At 30.0% G+C, this 19,621-nt stretch overlaps 1 protein-coding gene across 7 annotated transcripts in view; it reads left to right on the top strand.

The window, feature by feature from the left end:
- Positions 1–19,621, top strand: part of LOC107436381 (BCL9 domain-containing protein legless) — a 135,760-nt gene that overhangs the window by 45,978 nt on the left and 70,161 nt on the right. Inside the window, exon 1 of one of the 7 annotated variants that reach the window (XM_071187699.2) lies at positions 17,840–17,909. The exons of the other annotated variants lie outside the window; for them this stretch is intronic. The gene's annotated coding sequence lies outside the window, so the exon portion shown is untranslated. Of the gene's footprint in view, positions 1–17,839; positions 17,910–19,621 lie in introns of those variants that run through there. 7 annotated transcript variants of the gene reach the window in all.

The following is a 19,621-nucleotide window of genomic DNA, read 5'->3' on the forward strand; positions in this document are numbered from 1 at the left end:
TCGGCGGATTTTTATTTATCTGCCGAAGGAAAGGGGGATCCATAGTCGAATAAAATAGGGAATTGCTCTTCTAAGAAACTGAAATCGTCAAATGCTTTTTATTCTATTTCTGTCGCATATGCAGTGTGTCACAGCTAGATAAAGCCAATATAATTTTTTTTTGCACCATAATTGGACTCAAAAAAAGAAAAAGAAATCAATTAGAACCAAAGATAAATATTATGATAAGTCTATTTCTAAACACATATTTACAAGGAGACACTCACTTCCTTCTCCACTTGGACATGCAGAAATGGCAGATAATACACGACATGCAACCTATTATGCAAAAAAGAGCACATTAGAGATTTTGCAGCGCATATGAAGGAAAACAAGCGTAAATAAAAAAAATTTCATTATGAACATAATTAATAAAAAAATTTTAATTCATCTAAAATCCCCATTACGTCGTATACTTGTGGGTTGATGACTTACAACTTTTTGTGAAAGAATTAGTGTAGTTTTACCAATAATTCAAAAGATATGTAGAGAAACGTGAAACATTAAAATAACATTAGAGTAAAAAATTTTTGAACCGTTATAGCGTTGAACTTAAGAGCCAACTTTTCAAAACTTCGTCTACCCCCCCCCCTCTATTTTGGGGGTGATAAATCTGAATTCGATGAAGAAAAAAAATATGAAAAAGTCTGTTTTTTGTCAAAAATAAGATTGCAGTTAACTGTTACGCATATTTTAAGAAATTTCTTTGAGTTATTATCAAAACCCTTAACAGAATGAAAATCCAACCAATTATTCAAAAGTTATGAAAGTGGTCAGTTTTTTTTTCTTCCCTTTTTTCTGACTCTATATGTGCACTGTCTATACATACACTAATGTACAGTGCACAAAATAAAAAACGGATCACCATATATAACTTCTGATCTGAAGGTTGAATCTTCACGTTCTAGGACTCATTCTTACTGATTTGAAAGGGTAACCTCAAATATGCTAATTAATTAGTGCAAATGATATTTTAAATTACGAAATCAGACACGACGCAATTTATCTGAGTAGACATACCGTTATTTCGACGGATTCGGATTTCTGATCCCTAAAATATAAGGGGTAGCCACAATTTGGGAAGCATTGTCCCCAATAGCTTGGCCAGGATAATTTTAATGGCACATTTTTTTTGTGCATATTTCGCCATTTCTCGAGACATTTTTAAGCGAATTGAAAACCTTTTTGCGCATAATTATAAAATTCGTTCATCCAAAGATAATAATACCATACAAAATATAAATTTTAGTATATATTTATTTTGTGTTATAATAGCGAAAAAACTTTAAGGTATACAATTTTTTACATAATTTTAAATGGCAAAATGTAAAATATGAGTGAGATCGATCGAATAGTTTCTGAGAAATCGAATCTTGAGAAAGCAGTTTTTTTTTATACTTTCACACCCTTTATTCACATATGAAATTTTGGACCCTCAACTACTTTTTCCAGCTATATTAGTAAATTGTGAAATGATAAAGAAATTTACAATTTAAGTTATTGATAATTTGCAAATTTTTGAAAATTATACGTATTTTTAAGCTATATATTATGACATTATGAAAATTTTATTAGAAAGTGTTTTCTACCCGGTTTACAAATTAGTAAAGCATGTGGCATTAGTTTAACAAAAAATAATGGCATTTATAAAAATATCTTATATTTTAAAGAGGTTTTAAAAGTATTGTTTAACTAATTGAACTGTCATGATAACGTTGCGCAACAATATTGCCATGTATTTGAAATTTGAAAATAGAATAATTAATCAATCAGTCTACATTTTGATTTTAAATATTCTATATTGCTTATTTTATAGATACTTAATATATGTTACTAATATTATAGATATTTTAATTTCGTAATTTACTTTATCAAATCACTATAGTGACATGAAAACAGCATCTCTGAAAAAGCGGTGGCATGTTTCCATTTAGATTTAGTTGATGTTTTCTATTATTTACCATTTAAATGTAAAAAAATTACTTTTTCGTCAATTCAAGATCTGATTATTATTTGAATTTTTTTATGTATATGTTTTGATGCAAATTTATATTTTATGCAAATTAAAAAGTAGTAGCAAATTGGAATTTTTCAAAATACTATTGACAATTGAAGAGTTAATACCTTTTTTTTTCTTCTTCCCCCAAATAAGAAACATGGGTTGATATGATGAACGAGTAATTTGTATATTTTTTATTTTTGTTTCAAAGCTAATGTTTAATTCTTATTTTAGAAGAAATTGCAAAAATATGATGAAATTTTTCATTATTCAATTCAAAACAAACAAAATACACAATTTTATCACATTTATGCCATCAAAGTGCATACATGCTTTATACTTTGTTAATAATATTTCTGATTTTTACTTATAATTAATTATATACGTGTAGTTATAATGTAGTTTATGTCTTTTTTTTTCCTCGATAGATTCAATAATCTGTATACATATGTTTTGATTCAAATGCAATTAAAAGATATTCGGGTATGTTATAATTTCATTCAGGCATCTATATCTTTTATTTTTATGTTAAACTAGCATATCCTTCAGGGCATTCAAATATTGTGAGTTTATTCAATCCTGGTATATACTCGTCTTTTTCGATGACGTCAGATGGAATGATAACTTAATTTTCGCTTATTGTAGGTCGATAAACTTCTTTGTCATTTATGCCACCAACCGGATTGCCTTCACCCCTCCTTGACCTTGAATCAGGGTCCGAAACTATTGATTCGATTTTTCAGCTCTTCAGTGTCTTTGGTGTATTGTTTTTGATAACCTTTACTTGGTCATTTTAAAATGACTGTATAGATATTGTTCGCTATTAAGCAATTTCCATAGTTCTTTTTCTTGACTTTCTTTGTTCAAAACCTTTTGTTTGTAAAGCGTTGTGAAAATATTAATCATACTTCGTTTTTTTCTTTTTTACGTTCCTAGAAGAATCGTCAACATTTTGTGAATAAGATATTTTTTTTCCATCCTAATTTTAAGAATTGGAATTTGATTTAGGTTGCGAAAGGCAAGTTTTTTCCAAACCAAGTAGAAGAATCTGTTTTAAAAAAGAAATATTAAATATTACTATATTTTTTAAGCAATTTATGATTGCAATTTAGTTAAAGTTACAGCAATAATTTTCAAACTCATTTTTAACACTAAACATAACAACACTTAATATATACCTATTTCTACCATAGCGGGTCAAATTAAATTTTTAATTGATTGCTGGACGCATTTTTTACATATACACGGTGTTTCGATTGTACATTTTCCACAAACATATTTCTTCTAACTATTATTTTTTTAATATTATTTCTTCTAAGAACTTGTTAGTTAGAAATGAAGTAAAGCTATCTAAATGAAATATAAGCTACTTACCACCAAAACATTTAATTTTTGTCACTTTTCCTGACACAAAAATGCCAATCTAAAATCTTAGGTTCTTTCTTGAAATTTGAATTCAATTATTTTGATTGAACTAACTACACAAGTCTTTGCAGAAATGTGCAACTAATCAAATACAGAATGATATATATATATATATATATATATATATATAATGTGTGTGTGTGAACTATTCTACATATTTCTCTACTACTTACAAATTTTTATTTCGCCATTTACAATTGTATTCTTTAAAAGGATGCAAAGAAATGTATACCTTACAATTCAAATTTTTTTAGACTATTATTAAATAAAAAATAAATGTTTATGAAATTTAATTTTTGCTTGGAATTACCTTTGAATAGACGAGTTTTATAATTGTGTGCAAATTTTTTTTCAATTTTTGCTTAAAAAGTTCTCCAGATATGGCGAAATACACATAAAGTAAAATTAACATTATGAGGTCCAAACTTTCGATCGCTCTAATTAGCATATTTGAGGTGATCCCCTCGAGCCATTAAGTTTGAATCCTAAACCGTGAAGATCCGATCATTAGATGAAAAATTATTCTGGGTTGTTCGTTTTTTTTTCTTCTTCTGTCAATGTTTTACCATAATTATATTATTTAACCATATTGATATTGTTTAACTTAATTAATATTTCAATAATAACATTCATAATTATTAATAAGATAATTTTATTTGGTCAGATGGGTCCTTTGCAATTTTGATACATGAACTGATTCTGTATTTTCTTTATTTTGAATATTCCTTTTTATCTTATAATTGACATCGGAAATTTTTTCGAGAATTCTGTATGGTCCTTGTCAATAACCTTTTTTTCGAAACTACTCGTTATATTTATTGATAATTAGCAAATATTATTCAATTTCCTAGTTTTAGAGAATCGATTTTTTTTTCTTCTAAAATTTGCTTTATTTATTATTTACCTTTCATATTTGTCGTAGTTAATAGCAAAAATATTTGTAAGATTTAGTAAGATTTCTCTGCCAGTTGAGAATTTCTGGGAACCTGATTTTGATAATGTGGCGTCTTACTTCCATAATTAGTTTCGAGAATATTTTGAAAATTAAGATTTTCAGTTTTGCTATTTAAATCTTTATTTTTATACATATTTACTATTTGTTTTTACTCTAAATTTTCTTTGTTTGCTTTTTTGACAATTTTATTTTTCTTATTTACTTTTTAGTTTTCTACATACTAGTTACATACTAGTTTTCTTTTACATTTTCTTTAACGCAAGTGTTATTTGATTTTCATTTAGCATTTTTTCTTTTCTTTATTTTATTTGAACATTCTTTATTTTTATTCATAACTTTATTTTCATTATTATTAATATTATTATTATTGAAATCCTTAACCTGGATTTCATGAGAAATGTGCAATGACTGATCATCTTATTAATCGGAAAAAGTGATCAGTTTTCTCCGATTCTGCATTACGACAATAGAATCACCAATTGAAACCCAATACAAGCTTTTAAACCCAAGATGGCATAGACACGGAAATTAATTTTATTTTACCTTTGCATCCTTGTGTTAATTTTTACCACCCTAATTGTCAGAAAATGTCTGCATTACATACTTTCGTTTTTCTTGCAATTAACTTTTGCTCTGACTCCTTAAAACTTCCTCCGCTCGCTTGCTGCTAACCGTGGATTTAACCCTTCTATAATTTAGCTCTTGTTTAACTCACTGGACCCAAACGTCCCTCTTCTTCTTATCTTTACAGAGAACTTGCTACTTGACCGTTTTTTTCTTCAGTTTGATATAAAATTGCTGATATTCTCTCCCATTCTGGTTCAAAGTCATTTTTAGGCCTGATAACAAAATCAAATTTGTCTCTTAAACATCTTATTAGCTTTGATAATCGCTGGGGCATTTACCACATTCCTTGTCAGGGAGATCCTGGCTACATTGGACAAACCAGAAGCGCTTTAAAATATTAACTTATTTTTTCTCTCACGTTTTTTATTTCGAATCATTTTTGTTTCGTAACATTCACGCCTAACAAGTCTTGAAAATGTCCGCCTATTTTCGAAGAGCTTGAAACTTGTCGAAATGTTATTTTATATATTTTTTAAGCGAATGAAGTTTTCAATTGGGGTAATATCTTACCGCTTCAGTTTCTCTGGATTATTTATTTAATTTTTCAATTTGTTTATTTTCTCTTATTGTTAAGGGGAAGATTTCTCAGACATACCAGTGCCCTTAAGAGGGGAAGTACCACCTCTTAAGGGCACTGGTATGTCCGATGTTAATCTTTCCCTTTAAGGTTCAATTCTAGTTGTTCCTACATCATATATATGTTTAGCAAAAATATCTGAAAAATCTTGTAAAATTTCTTGAAGTTAGGAATTTTTTTTTACTATCTTGGGTTTGTAAAATTCCGTCAACATGTCTTTGACGATGCATGCACTCATTTTCATAGTCTGTTTCAGAATATTTGAAAATTCAAGATTATTTTTCAGTTTTGCTGTTTAAATCTTTATTTTGAAGCCTATTTTTTATTTTATTTTTCTTGAAGTTTACTGTTTAACCCTACTGTTATTTGAATTAATATTCATTTTTTATTTTATTTTACATATTTTATCTTTATTTGTAATTTTCTTTTCTTTATCAGAACTATTGTTGAAATCCTATACATGCTTTTAAACCCAAAATTGCGTAAAGATCAGTATTTAAAATATAAAATTCAATTGACCAAGCTATATTTCCAATTTTTAAATTTAAAGTGCAAGTTTGGTTTAGTTGCAAATTACCTTTTGTGTTTGCTTTACCTTTACAATTTTTTTTTTCTTTCTAGTTGGACATTTAATTTTTCAAATATTTAGTTGGGGTTGGGATTATATTTAAAGTGTTATCTGTGTCGACGTAAAAGATAGTTTTATTAATCAAAATCGGGTGTTTTTGTCATTTTTATTTTGAACATATTCAGACTATTAACTGTCAATTTGGTGATTGGCCACTTTTTTTTTTATCTGTCTTTGTGGCTCAACACCAATGTCTGGTTCAAACATCAATATATCAGGTTTATTTTCTAATTAATCTTGATTCTTAATTTTAAAAATTAGTACTTAAGTAATTCCCTGAATTTCAGGCATCAATTACTACACTATTTGACGCACTTGTATGGGAAGATATTTTTTTAATAGGGGATGAATTCTTTCCAGCATATTCCATGTTAATTAATATTTATAACACTCTTTAAGCTCAATTAAATATTAAAAATAAATTTGAACCTGATCACAATATTAGAACAGCAAAAAATTCTTTCATCCTTCTAATATCCCCACATTCTTATTTTTTACTCAATTTTTGTAAATATGAAACCAAATTTAAATGGGCTGTAAACTGCTTCAAACATAATGCAAAAGGTCTAAAAAAAAATTCTAATATTTTTAAAAGAAATTTTTTTTTAATGTGGCATGGGATTTTTCCGCTATTTCGCGAAATGTTTATTCGCCCCCCCCCCCCATTTGCAGTAAATGCAATTTATTCTTTCGCAAAATTTGAATCGAGCATTTGAGTAATTACTTTTTGATGTGCTTGATTTGCCTCCATACCTTCGTAAATCGATGTGGTATTTCCATCGTTTTATCGGTTATGTCTACGAATTTTCTCAATGTTTTTATTTTAAATCCATATGTTTAATCATTATTAATACGACGCCCAAAATTCAATTCTTTCTTACCGCGTCCGATTTCATTGTTTCACTTGATTTTTATTATTAATCTTCTTTTCAATTATTAAAAATTTTTTTAAACGCCAAAACTACTCGCAAAGCGTGAAAAAGGAGGAATAAGTAATTTTTTTTCAATATATATACTCTTTTATGTTTGTATAAAAATGATAGTAGTTATTTATCTGCTTTGTTGAAAAAGGTAAAAAAAATTAAGTGCTAATAAAAACACATTGAAAAATATTTCATTTTTCCAGCAACCACGGGTATAGTGTATTTTATTAATTGTTCCATTGATCTTACAATTAATTTTTCTCCTTTTTACAACTCCAAAACATCCAATAACTTGATTTGAAATCAAGATGTTATTGATATGATGAAATCAAGATTGGATGCATTAATACCACAGCAAAATTATTCACAAATTTAATATAATTACTTATTAGTATTATCAAGCTAAAATTTTCTTAGTCCCTGAAAGTATACATTTTTACTTTGATGAATATTTAAAAATAAAAATATATTCTTACAATTGACACGCTAAATTATTTGTTGAAAAAAAGATTTAAAGATGTTGATTTCGGAAGCTCGAAGTTTTAATGGTAAACACACAATTCTTTCGGCATACTTAGTCGTAATTTGAAGAGTTTATTTATTACGGTTTAAATTACTTCCTATCAAGTGATGATTCATTTTAAAGTTGGAAGTATGTTTCCATAAAATTATCATTTCAGGTGGCCATGTAGAAAACACTCGACGAATTTAAGTATAGCTACAAGTTAATGTTTCAAGTTGAATTGAACGCAATTAGTTAAAGCATCCTTACTATGTTTTTTCTTTTCCTCGAAAATACTCACAGATGTAGAGGAAGTGAATGTTCATCTTGACTCTCAATCAATGACCCAAGATTGCATGAAACTTTTCAATATTATGTAATATTGAAAACTAATGTAATTATTGCATTCATGAGACCAATTTAATTGTTTAATCCTTATTATGTTTCACATGTTCCATATGGGCCGATTCGAAGTAACTGATTGCTTTTATACTGAGATTTTATTATCCATTTAGAAAGTGTTTGAAAAAAAAAAAATTGCTTGCTGAAATGTAGGAATTTCTTGCACTTGTATAGAACCAAATATTTAAAAAAAAAAATCTTTTTTTTTACTTCTTTTTTAGCATTTTGATTTTGTATTTATGTTAGTAGAAAGATATGTGAAATAAAATTTAATATTTTGGCTGGAAAAACATTTTTATTTTTTTAATGACTAAATATTTAATGTCTTAAAAATTTGCTGCCAGGAGACATCTATCGCCCCGGATGCATGATATCTAAGACGTTACGCACACACACTATAATGGGCTGCTGTCCCGTTGTGTTGGAACCACTTGCGTCGTTTGGTGTGTGCTGGAACACGATTTAGTAGTTCCGGCAACACCTTGCAAAAGCACAAGGTATGAATCTCCATCCAGGCGAGTTAGCAGAAGTTATGGGCCCAATCAGATAGATCGTCCATGATTCCGGCCCAAACATTCAGCGCGAAACGTTGCTGGAACGAACGTATACGTAGTGCTTACCGGTTTTCAGTTGTCCACACATGATTGTTGTGGATATTCAAAATACCCTCGCGTGTGAATGTGCATTCGTTAGTGATTTTTGATTTTGATCACCCAGTCAGTGATTTGACCCTGATTTTTGAGCACATACGCATGTGCGCTCAAAAATCCGGGTCCACAGCGATCTGTTGAAGACCACGCGGTAATATTGACGCGTGCCTGATAATCCTATGTTTCCAGACCCTGAACTGTCTGCGCTTGGTAGGCATGCATTCCTTCATCTTTCAGCGCTTGGTAGGAATGCATTCCTTCATCTTTCAGCACTTGTCACACACCGTATTACGGGAAACATGAACAACGGGACAATGCCCGGGTGCAAGATTCAGGCGTCTCGCTGATACGATCCACACTGTCGTCCGTCACAAATGACGTTCTTACACTCCTACCACGTCTGTTATCTTATATGCAGCCTTTAAAGGGAACACCTTTCACAGAGTTCTTGATGCAGTCGTTGAAATGTCCTAGCATCAAAGACGCGTCATGATGGAAAACGCTCTTGATCTCTTCGAACTTTCCTTGGATTGCTGTCTGCAGCTTCATACATGTAATTGCATCGCTGCCTTCTGATTTGAGTACATATCCATCATCACACACAGCAAATGAAGACAGCTGCTGCGAACTGCCTTTTTTTGAGGGGTCATGGATTGTATGGTGATTTGAGTTTGTCCAGTTGTGTTCTATTACCTCCTAACGAATGTACCATGCGTTTTAAATCACCCTTCTTTATTTGTAGCTTGTAAATAGTTGATTTACATAGTTCTTACATTTTCTTTCTTGTGAAATCAAAATTAGGTAAATTGGCTTTTGAATAAAAAAGTTAACAGCCGTAAAGATCATTTTAGCCACCTTCTATAGTTACACTATATTATTTAATTGAATAAAATTTTAAAATATCGCTCCTTACCTCTAAAGGTTCCCTCGTAATAGCTTCGAACCAAAATTCTAGCAATGAAAAAAACTATTTTAGTTTTTTTTTATCGAGTACTTTTTTCACATAGAATTTTCATACAAATCGGTGACATGCAACAACGATATTTTTTTTTTTACTTAGGGCTGCTTTATATGGAATTAGACACATATTATATAACGATTTCAGCACTACACTTTGATTTATTTATTTATTTTTTTGTGCAAAATTAACAACAGTAGCACCTATTTTTAAATGTTAACAGAAACTGGCCTCTTGCTCAAAAAATTCGACTTAACGCCAATCTTAGTTTAAGTAGATTTTTCTCAAATTTTATGAAATGAGTGGATAAGTTTTAAGTGGCTGTCTCACTAAGTCTGGATTAGCTCCTGTTTTAACTACGTTTTTTTAATTATGTTATTACATAGACTTTAAACTTTTGCAATTTCATGCCTGTCGTTTAAACTGCAAGTAGTTCTAGTTGTTTTCAAATAGAGATTAATATTTTTTTTATGCTTAAATTATTGACTCGTGAAAATCATGGTGTGAGGCCAATGTGGGATGAGGCCTCTTTTTTTTGGGTAGTGAGAAAGTCCATCGGCTTGAAAACTTTTAAGTGGCCATTAGAGCTTCGACTATTTGGATTCTTCAAATGTTGATGTTATTCATTTTCTATCTTGCTTCTTTAAATAGCTAAAACAGCTTCAAATGGAAGTGATCGAAAAGAATACGTGCTTTCGTTAATGTTTTTAACCAATTAAGACTTTAAATGAGAACAGAAATTTCTGTTTAAATTTTACAATCGTGTAAATTCTAAATTTAATGATTTTTTTTATGTTATCGAAATTTGTTGCAGGAACAGAAAGAAAGTATCCCACCCAATCAGTAGTCTAATAAACTACATAATTTTTGTAGTTAACTCCAACCATTATTTTACAAACGTAGTCGTTTACAACTTTTTTTTTTATGTAGTGACTGTAAACCACTTTTGAAACATAATCACTACTTTTAGGAGACGAACTTAGCTGGAAAATTGAATTTACATCCATGTTCAAAATGTTTTTGGCATATTTAAATATGGGGAATTAAGATGTATTTAGTCAGGTTTACGTGAGTCAATTTCTTATTCTTAAAAATTTTTTCTTTACGAATTTTTTCTTTTTGCCTTCAACTTTTCACCTCTTTCTCGACATAGAGTTGCTACTACCCAATCCTTAACCAGTACCCTCTTTGTTAATTCTGAAAATTGCTCAAAACGTCAATATGATAAAATGCCACAGTTTTGCGAAAATTGAAAGCCTTTGTAATCTAATTTTTACAATTTAAAAAGCTGTGTTATCTCTGGAGTCCATAAAAATTTTGAAGACTTAAGAATTATCGAAATCGAAGAATTTTTATCTAAGTGGAAAAATCACGTCAAATTGGCGTTTTTAATTTTTTTTATAAGTTTGATAACTTGTAATATTTCCGTTTTGAAGCCCAGATATTTCTTTATGCCAAGATGATATATATATATTGTAAAATTGTAGCTGTGTCTCAAATTTGAGGTTCTTAAACTAACCTTTTCCCCCTATTTTCCTTGGCTAATATTGAATTTTATAATCTCAAATAGATGACTAGAAAAACAGTTTTCATCAGTCTTTAGTTCTAATAAAAGCGAATCGAATGTTCAGAAATATAAGGATTTAGTTTTGTTTTGGAGGCGCTGCCAACGCCATCTTAAATTTTGCTAACAATCAAGTGAAGATTCCTCTTCAGCGAAAGAGCAACGAAAAACGCAGTTAAAATAGATTCAGCAGTGGGAAGGAATTGTGCCAGAAATACGTACTTTTCCTATTAGCGGTGAAATTCACGCCTCCAGCAACTCGCTCCCTGGTTTTTCACAAGCCAAAAATTTTGCCCTCTCCATTTTTTTTAATCTGATTTTTATTAGTTTTTTCATTGAAAGGTTTTCCTTAACATTGTTCTTACGTTCTTATTTTTTTAGCTTAGTTTTTATATATATATTAAAGAATCATATCGACTATTGATCTTAAAGCAAGAGTATTCAGATCAGTATATTATTTTTAATACTAGTTTGTTAAAACAGCAGTTTTTGACCTCAGAGAAAGTGCATTGTGGTGTCAAACAGGGCTTGAAAATTATATTACCTAGTGTTACATCAAAATTCCGATCGTCATGTACATACCTTGCTAGCTATGTAAATGTTTGATTAGAATTACCCTAAAATACTGATTTAGCGCTCCCTAAAATGTGAAGCATTTAAATCTTAGTAATTAATACTTTTGATTTTTAAAGCTGAAATATAAATTTCAATTTGAGCTTACTAACATGTACAATGCAAGCTACTAACATGTTTACTAAAGGTGAATTGGCCGTATGGCAAATAGTATTCTTATAATCAAGCCATTGTTCTTTAAAATAATTTTAAAATAAAAACGAATAGGATTTATATGATAGAAGTTTTGCATTTCAAGGAAGTAAGCTTCCTTTTTTCCAACTTTAAAGACAGGACTGATAAAAATGTTGGGAATTCCTATTTTAATTCAACAACAGTTAATGTAAATAATCCTTTCTAGTAAATTTAATTTTTGAAAAACGTTACTGACCGTTATCTCAATTAACTTGGTGTTGAAAATATGATATTTAATCCTCTTCAAAAATTTGATGCGTAACATTTCTTTCTTTTTTTTTTTTATGAAATCCTGCCAGTTAAATCATTATTTTGTTAAGTTAAGGTTATGCTTCGTAAGATAAATTCATTTTTTATACAACAAAAAAAAAAGTCTTATGTATGATATTTTCTTTTTCGTCAAATTTTATTGATTGAGCTGAAAATGGTAAAAAAAAAGTTAATTTGTTTGTATATTGGGTAGGGTTGCAAGTTAATCGCGGCGCAAATTTGTGCGAATCAATGCTTTTTTTCTAAAATCAGCGGAACTTTTCGAAAAACTACGATTTGCGTGAAAATTTTTTAAAATGAAAAATATTTTAATATTTCACCCATGTTTTAACAACAATTAGTGCTTTTCTAAAGCTTCAAAACTGTGTAATTGATAAAGCATTAGTAAAAAGTCAAGAAAATATTAGAGATCCTGCCAAGTACTGCAACTGCAAAATTCTTTCATAAATATAATTTCAAAATCCACTGTTAAAAATTTATATTTATGTTTGAAATTGAACATGATAAAAAGAAATCCCTGTAGTTTAGCGCATACTAATTCTTGAAAAACAATAAAGTAAAAGAGAAATAATGATATTCTTGTTCAAAGCGCGCCTTGCGAAGGGTGTTGAAAAAAACTGGTAGTCCTATCACGCATTTTAGTATTTTGTAATAAAACTTTTTAGTAATAAAAGTTCTTAAACATTTTTTTTAATTTTACACTTAATACCATGTTTGTTTGATGCTTTTTTTTTGTAATTGAATCAACTTTTATTAATTTCTGCTTCTTTATTGAGTTATTTTTATTCGTAGCAATGTTTAACATCATAGGATTTCGTAGCAATGTTTAACATCATAAAATCAAACTTTTTGTTACAAAAGTAAATTCAGTTTGCTTTTATATTTGCTTCGAACGAAATTAAACATGCTAACCTAGATGTCTGGATTGAAATTTATGTAGCCTGACATTTCGAAGCAAATTAAGATTCCGAAAAGCGCTGTGCGTAATAAAGTAATTAATATGAAAGTTTATACCAACCGGACTATGTAGGGGTCGTGGAACTGGCCTTACATCAAAAAAGCTCTGGGTTTGAATCCCGGGAAAGGCATGGCTATTCTGTACTATCTGTCCTTACTCTGGGAACAACATTGGCCCACCTAATATGGTGCCCCTGAAATAGTGGCCAACAAATCTGCCCTTCAGATGCCTGTATGACGGAAGGTCATTCTCCAGGTGGGCATTGGTAAAAAATATATATATAAAAGTTTATAACGTTGTTTGACAGTAACATATTAAAGGCCCTTGCAGATATTACTTCTGATAATATCAATACTTCGTTCCTTCTTAATAATACCTATTGCTTTATTTATAATGCTCAACACTTCTGATTTATGCTTAAAATAAAACTGTTGATGTATAAGCAATTTTTTTCGACAAATTATTAATCTGTTTTCATTAATATGCTATCGAACACGATGTATTTTGTAGACTAACTTGCTCGACAAGACGTGCAAAAATTTTAGATTTTTCAATCCCTGCTGGTTATGGCCAAATAAATATAATTCAATTAGAATCCCTTTAAATATAAATGACTAATTATTCTGAAAATTATTACGAATTATTCGCAAAAACAGACTGCTAAAACACTTCTGATCTAACGATCGAATTTCCACGTACCAGGACACATTCGTAATGGTTCAAGGATCTTATCTCAAATAGGATAACGATAAGTAGACAATAATTTAAGTTGCGAAATCCGACATAAAAGTAGACTTTCTCTGAATAAAACCCTATTTCTGACAGATTCGAATTCTTAATCCTCAAAATATAGAAAATATAAAATTCGTTTATCCCAAGATAATTCTATTAAATTTTTTTTTTTTAATTATTAGTTAAAATTTTATTCAAAAATGGTCAAGTCCCGCAGTGGACTGAGCGTTAAGACACGGTTCCCAGCAGATCACCGAAGTCAAGCAGCACTGACTGCGGTCAGTGTGCGGGTGGGTGACCACTTAGATCAGTCTGCGTAGGGACCGAGGGTGTGCAGTATAGGTCCTCGTTAAACTGTTCTACCGTAAAGTGCTCGACTTCGCGTGCAGGTCATCGGGCTACCAAAGCGGGGGTGCCATCCCCTCTGCGGAGGATCAAAATTGTGATGGCACGTCTTCGGATCATCCTCAGGTATGTTGCCCAGACCGTCGCCAATAGCCCATTGTGCAGCTCTAGTGCGACGTAAATTAGCAAATCAAATTAAAAATAGTCAAAATATTTTGATATGCAAGGTAAAAAAATTTTTATATCATTTTAAGTAATGTAATTTCCAATGACGAATTGCAGAATTTGAACCGATTACTCGCAAATTTTGCATTTTGCAAAAAATTATAGTATAGTATTGCTTTAAAAAAATTATATTATAGTTTTATAACATTTTTTACTGTATATAGAGTACTTACATATTTAAATTTCTAATTGAAAATTTAATATGTTATGGTTTTAGAAAATTTACTTCAAAGGGGGGGGGGGAAACACTAAATCTTCGAAAGAATTGACTCCTTGAATTTGTGCCCCTGCTCTTTGGAATTTTAATATTATTATTTCTGTAGTGCCTCTCTGATATATTCTGTTATACCTCTGTTCCTTGAAAGTATAATGTTATAATTTCTGTAGTTATGTTTTTCTAATTTTATTGAAATAAACAAGTTAAAATGAGTCAGTTTTGCAGGCTCTTTTTTTCGCATTTTCGACTGCAATTCGTGAAGCCGTAAGCTGAGTATTCGAGAACGGCAATTGGCTCCCCAGGCTGAAAATTGTGTACCCCTACATTTGATTTCATATTTTTTTAAACTAATATTGCACAGTTGTTCAAGAAAAACTAACAAAATAAAACGAAATCACATATAAATTATCTTCCCCATTATTAAAACATACGCAGAATAAAAAGTTATAGTTTGTCTATTGAAAAAACTCCTTTTGCCGTAAAGTCTAAGGCCATCTGCTGTTATGGAAACAAAAATTAGCGCATTTCAAAGAGGGGAACTTTTCTATCGTCTACACGAGTCGAAACTCGTCTTTAAATATTGACTCTTATTAAAAATAGTTAAAACTCGTAATCATGGTCCACGCTCCAGACGAATGACGAGGGAAGTTCTTCCATAGATTAATTCTCCTGGCAAAATTTTCTAATCCTTGCACCCCTCTGAAGTGTTGCCTCTTTCGCCAACTTGGTAAATTTTAGTTTTTTTGTTTTTTTATTCAGCGATATTTGATAATTGTTTAATCATTCGAAATGTGTAGAATGCAAATAATATTTTAAAGAAACTCAGTTTACTTTTTAGATTTTTTTTAAATAAATATCTTTGTCTCTGTTTAAATTTACAGAAAAAGAATTTTTCATCTAAATCGATTTTCGTCAGTTAAAACAAAACTAAAAGCAAATTTTAAATTGTCAAAATTCTGACTAATATACGGAAATAAATCGCATAATTTTATTACTGTAATTTTTTGATAAAAAAATTTTGATACTTAAGAAGCACCATCTTCCCCAATGAACTAAAAATAAACTTTTTCTCTCCACCTTTTTAAGAGTCTATCATCAAAAGTTAAACAGCAAAAGGCATCGGAGAAAAAAAAGAAAAGAATAATATTAGCTACATTCTAACATTTCGAAGGAATCTCGAGAAAGTGAATAACTACTATTTCGATGTTTTTACATACCGTGAGAAAATAAAAAGTGAGTCAAGAAAACCTGTAGCCTTTTAACTGTTAGCGCAAGCTATAATTTTCACTGTATCAGCGATATTCTTCCAATTTTTTATTTTTTTCGCTAGTCAATGTCTCACAGTTGGCTTTGTTTTTTTTAATTTTTATTTCGTCGTTGTGAAATTGTTTTTACGTTTTTAGAGTTAATTTATTTTATTTTCCAAGATCATTTTATTTTAACTATTCCAAAAGAAATGACTTTCCCCTCGCTTGCTTCGTTTATCTATTTTATTAGTGATTTATTATGGAATATAGTGATATATTGTACGGAGCTGTTATAAATCATGTTATTATTTTTTTTTCAATATTTTTTACCCCTCCTACTTTTGTCACATAGTATCGAACTTCACCTTTCTTACTTTGTCACATGTCGCGCTAGCAGTTCACAAACAATGCATGTTATAGATCATATTTTATATTTTAATTTTAAATTTCATGTGTATTAACACTAGATTGTTTAAGTAAGCCATTTTGACTGCTTTTTCGTTTGCAAAAAATGTACAAATAATAATGCATATATTATTTTTTTCCAAGTGAAGTAAATTTTTTTATAGTTAATATTTACTAATGATTTGTTATATAACTGTAAATAATATAAAAAATATTTAAAATTAACTAAGCAAATTTCTTTACTCATTAGTTTTTTCACAATGCAGTCATTTTGACTGCTTTTGGGCAATATCGGTATATACTAAGTTTCAGTCTTTCTAGCATAATAACAAAAGTAGTTAAATGTGCACTGATTTTGATGAAAAAAATATAAAAACTAATTATATAAAAACATTTAATCTGCAGATTTTAAATGCTTTAACCAAATGTACTACAGTGAAACCCCGCTATAGTGAACATGGTTTAGAGTTAACTCCCGGATATAGTGAAAAAAATGTTCGCTCCCGTGCCTTGCTATACACATATATTATGTTTTGTGGTTATAGTGAACCAAAAAAAAAAGAGGAAATTGGATATTATGAACATTTTTCTGTCTTAGACTGATATTTTTTCTTCATAATTTTGAAATTTCTACATAAAACACATATACCGATTTTTAAAACCATCTATTGAGTGGAATGTAGCCATAAGCAATTTTTTCTTGTTTGCTTCTATCTCAGTTTCCCATTCCTAAATTTTTAGTGCGCAAGACGAAGAGTAATAAAAAATAAAAGTTAACACATTTTTTGTTACTACATATTGTTTTTTTAATCATTGTTATGTTCCTTTTTATTGGTCATTTATTTAAATAATGTGTAATAAAAGGGTGCAGTTCAGAAAAATTAGTTAAAATCGTTTGCAGTACGGATATAGTGAACTCCCGGTTATAGTGAACCGAAATTTCGGTCCCTTTAAGGTTCACTATAGCGGGGTTTAACTGTTGCGTTGTTTTATTCCTATTTTCCTATCAGATATCTCTTTGATGATTCAGATATATAAAATAAACAAACTTTCAATATCGCAAACTTTTTTCCGGACTTCGTTTAATAGAGTTTCGACTGTGCAAAAGTTTATCATAACCTATTAATGAAGTTGGTTAAATAGGTTATGAAAATCTAATACAAAGTTAATTCCTGTTGTTAAAAGGAAAAAAAGCGAATCTAAAAGGTGGTTGTCGGATTAAAAAAAAAAAAAAACTTGTGAAGCGTAGGACGGAGAATGCAGGGACAGTCAAGCTATCTATTGTCCCGATCTGCGCGAAGAATGAATGAAATAAAAAGTGGTCGCCCCTCCTTATATGGGAGGGCATCATCTTCACCTTGGCGCTCAAGCTCAAGGACAGTGTGGGTCAGGGGTCGGCCAAGAATCATGTGTGGATTGACTACTGCCCTTAGGGAAAGCAGGTATCGGCTCAGGTATGCAGTATAATTTCTTACATGCTTTATTGTTGGGGAAATTTCACAAAATTCTCCGTTCTTTGCTCCGATTGCATAACTTGTTATTTCAGCTATTTACACTCAGTTATTTTTAGTTTAAAAAGAAGTCGTTTTTCAATGAGATATCGATTTTGGAAAGAAAAAAACAAACCCATTTAGATTATGTTTGGCTCATTACTTTTAACTCTATAGTCTTGTAATTAGAATGGAAGATTATCAAGTCTTGGCTGCGTGAGCATTATTTTGAGTGACTAACCTATATTTTTTTACTTCACTTTTGAGTAAATCGAATCTATAATGAATCACAAAAGCTCTCACAATTCGCCTGATATCGACGTTCTCACTTTTTATTTTTAAGAAAGCTGCGCGGGTAGCAAATAATTGCGCACAGAACTTCAAGAAAGAAATGAATGATATAAACTAAACAGTTCATTGTTATTTTCTTTAAATTTAGTGTAAGAATTTTATTTAATAATAAAACTACTAACATGCGTCTATAAGTTTTAATTTTAGACTTCAATGATAAATAGATAACATTTGTTTTCAAATAGTTTTTGCGTTTTAGATCTCAATTAGAAATTCTAAGTTTATGTAAGTATTTTCAAAAAAGTTTACTGTCCAAATATTTAATTTTTACAACCACAGAGGGGATCCTATTTTCTAGAGATCAGACTGGAATCTTAGATCTTTTGTATTTCTCCATCTCTCCTCTTCCTTTTAGATCAGAGCCCCTTCTGCCACGTGCTCCTTCTCTTTCGGAGATTTTGGCGAAGAAAGAAGAGCGTCGCGTAACAGTTGGAAGTAGATTTCGACACTTCGAACAAAACACGAAATCTACTTTACAAGTAGATTTCGTGTTTTGTTCTTATTCAGGCAACGGAGAAAAGTTAAAAGCTTCCGGAGCATTAAGATTTGCGGAACAGTAAAATATTTGTTCATTTTTCGACAAGACTTAACTAGATTAATTAGGCAATTAAATTAGGCAGAATTTTAACCTTTCATGCATGAATAACTGCTAACCTAAGAAACGAGTTATAAAAGTATGACTCGTGCAACAGTTATAAAAGTAGAATATTATTCACTAAAATTCGTTTTATTCGACGAGGAATGAACCTTCGAAAAACTGCCTTAAACACAAACACTGCTTAAAAGTTACCTAATATACCTTTGTTTGAATATCACGTAAAATTTCACTATATTAAGTGTTCTTCGGTTAAAGAGAGGTAAAAGTTATGTAAAATTACAAGCTATATAAATAAAGTTATTTCATGTGTAAAAAGAAAAAAAGGTATTAAATTCGATGTTTTTTATTTTTTATTTCCCATGCAACAAGGTAACAGTGAACACAATTATTTCATCGATTTAATGAAAAATTCTTAAAATCAATGAATAATTTGTTGCCTATTCTTATGAGCTCAAACAATTGAGTGACTTAACATATAATGTAAAAATAGATTAGAAACGCCCTTCGTCTTTAAGAAACTGCGGATTTAATACACACTGATGTTTTGCACCCTTTTCATTTTCAGCATATTAATTTAGAAATAGACAAACTTAACAGAATTCCTGTTACGAACCAACAACAATTATAAAAATTTCATATTTGCTAAACCCTCGAAAAACAGACTTATTAAATATTTGATATCTTACGATCTGATAAAGTGTTTATTTATCAAAAAGGTTCACCCAGC

The sequence above is a fragment of the Parasteatoda tepidariorum genome, chromosome 11 (genome assembly GCF_982258835.1).
Source record: "Parasteatoda tepidariorum strain Cologne lab strain chromosome 11, Ptep-v5.0, whole genome shotgun sequence".
Lineage (NCBI taxonomy): Eukaryota > Metazoa > Arthropoda > Arachnida > Araneae > Theridiidae > Parasteatoda > Parasteatoda tepidariorum.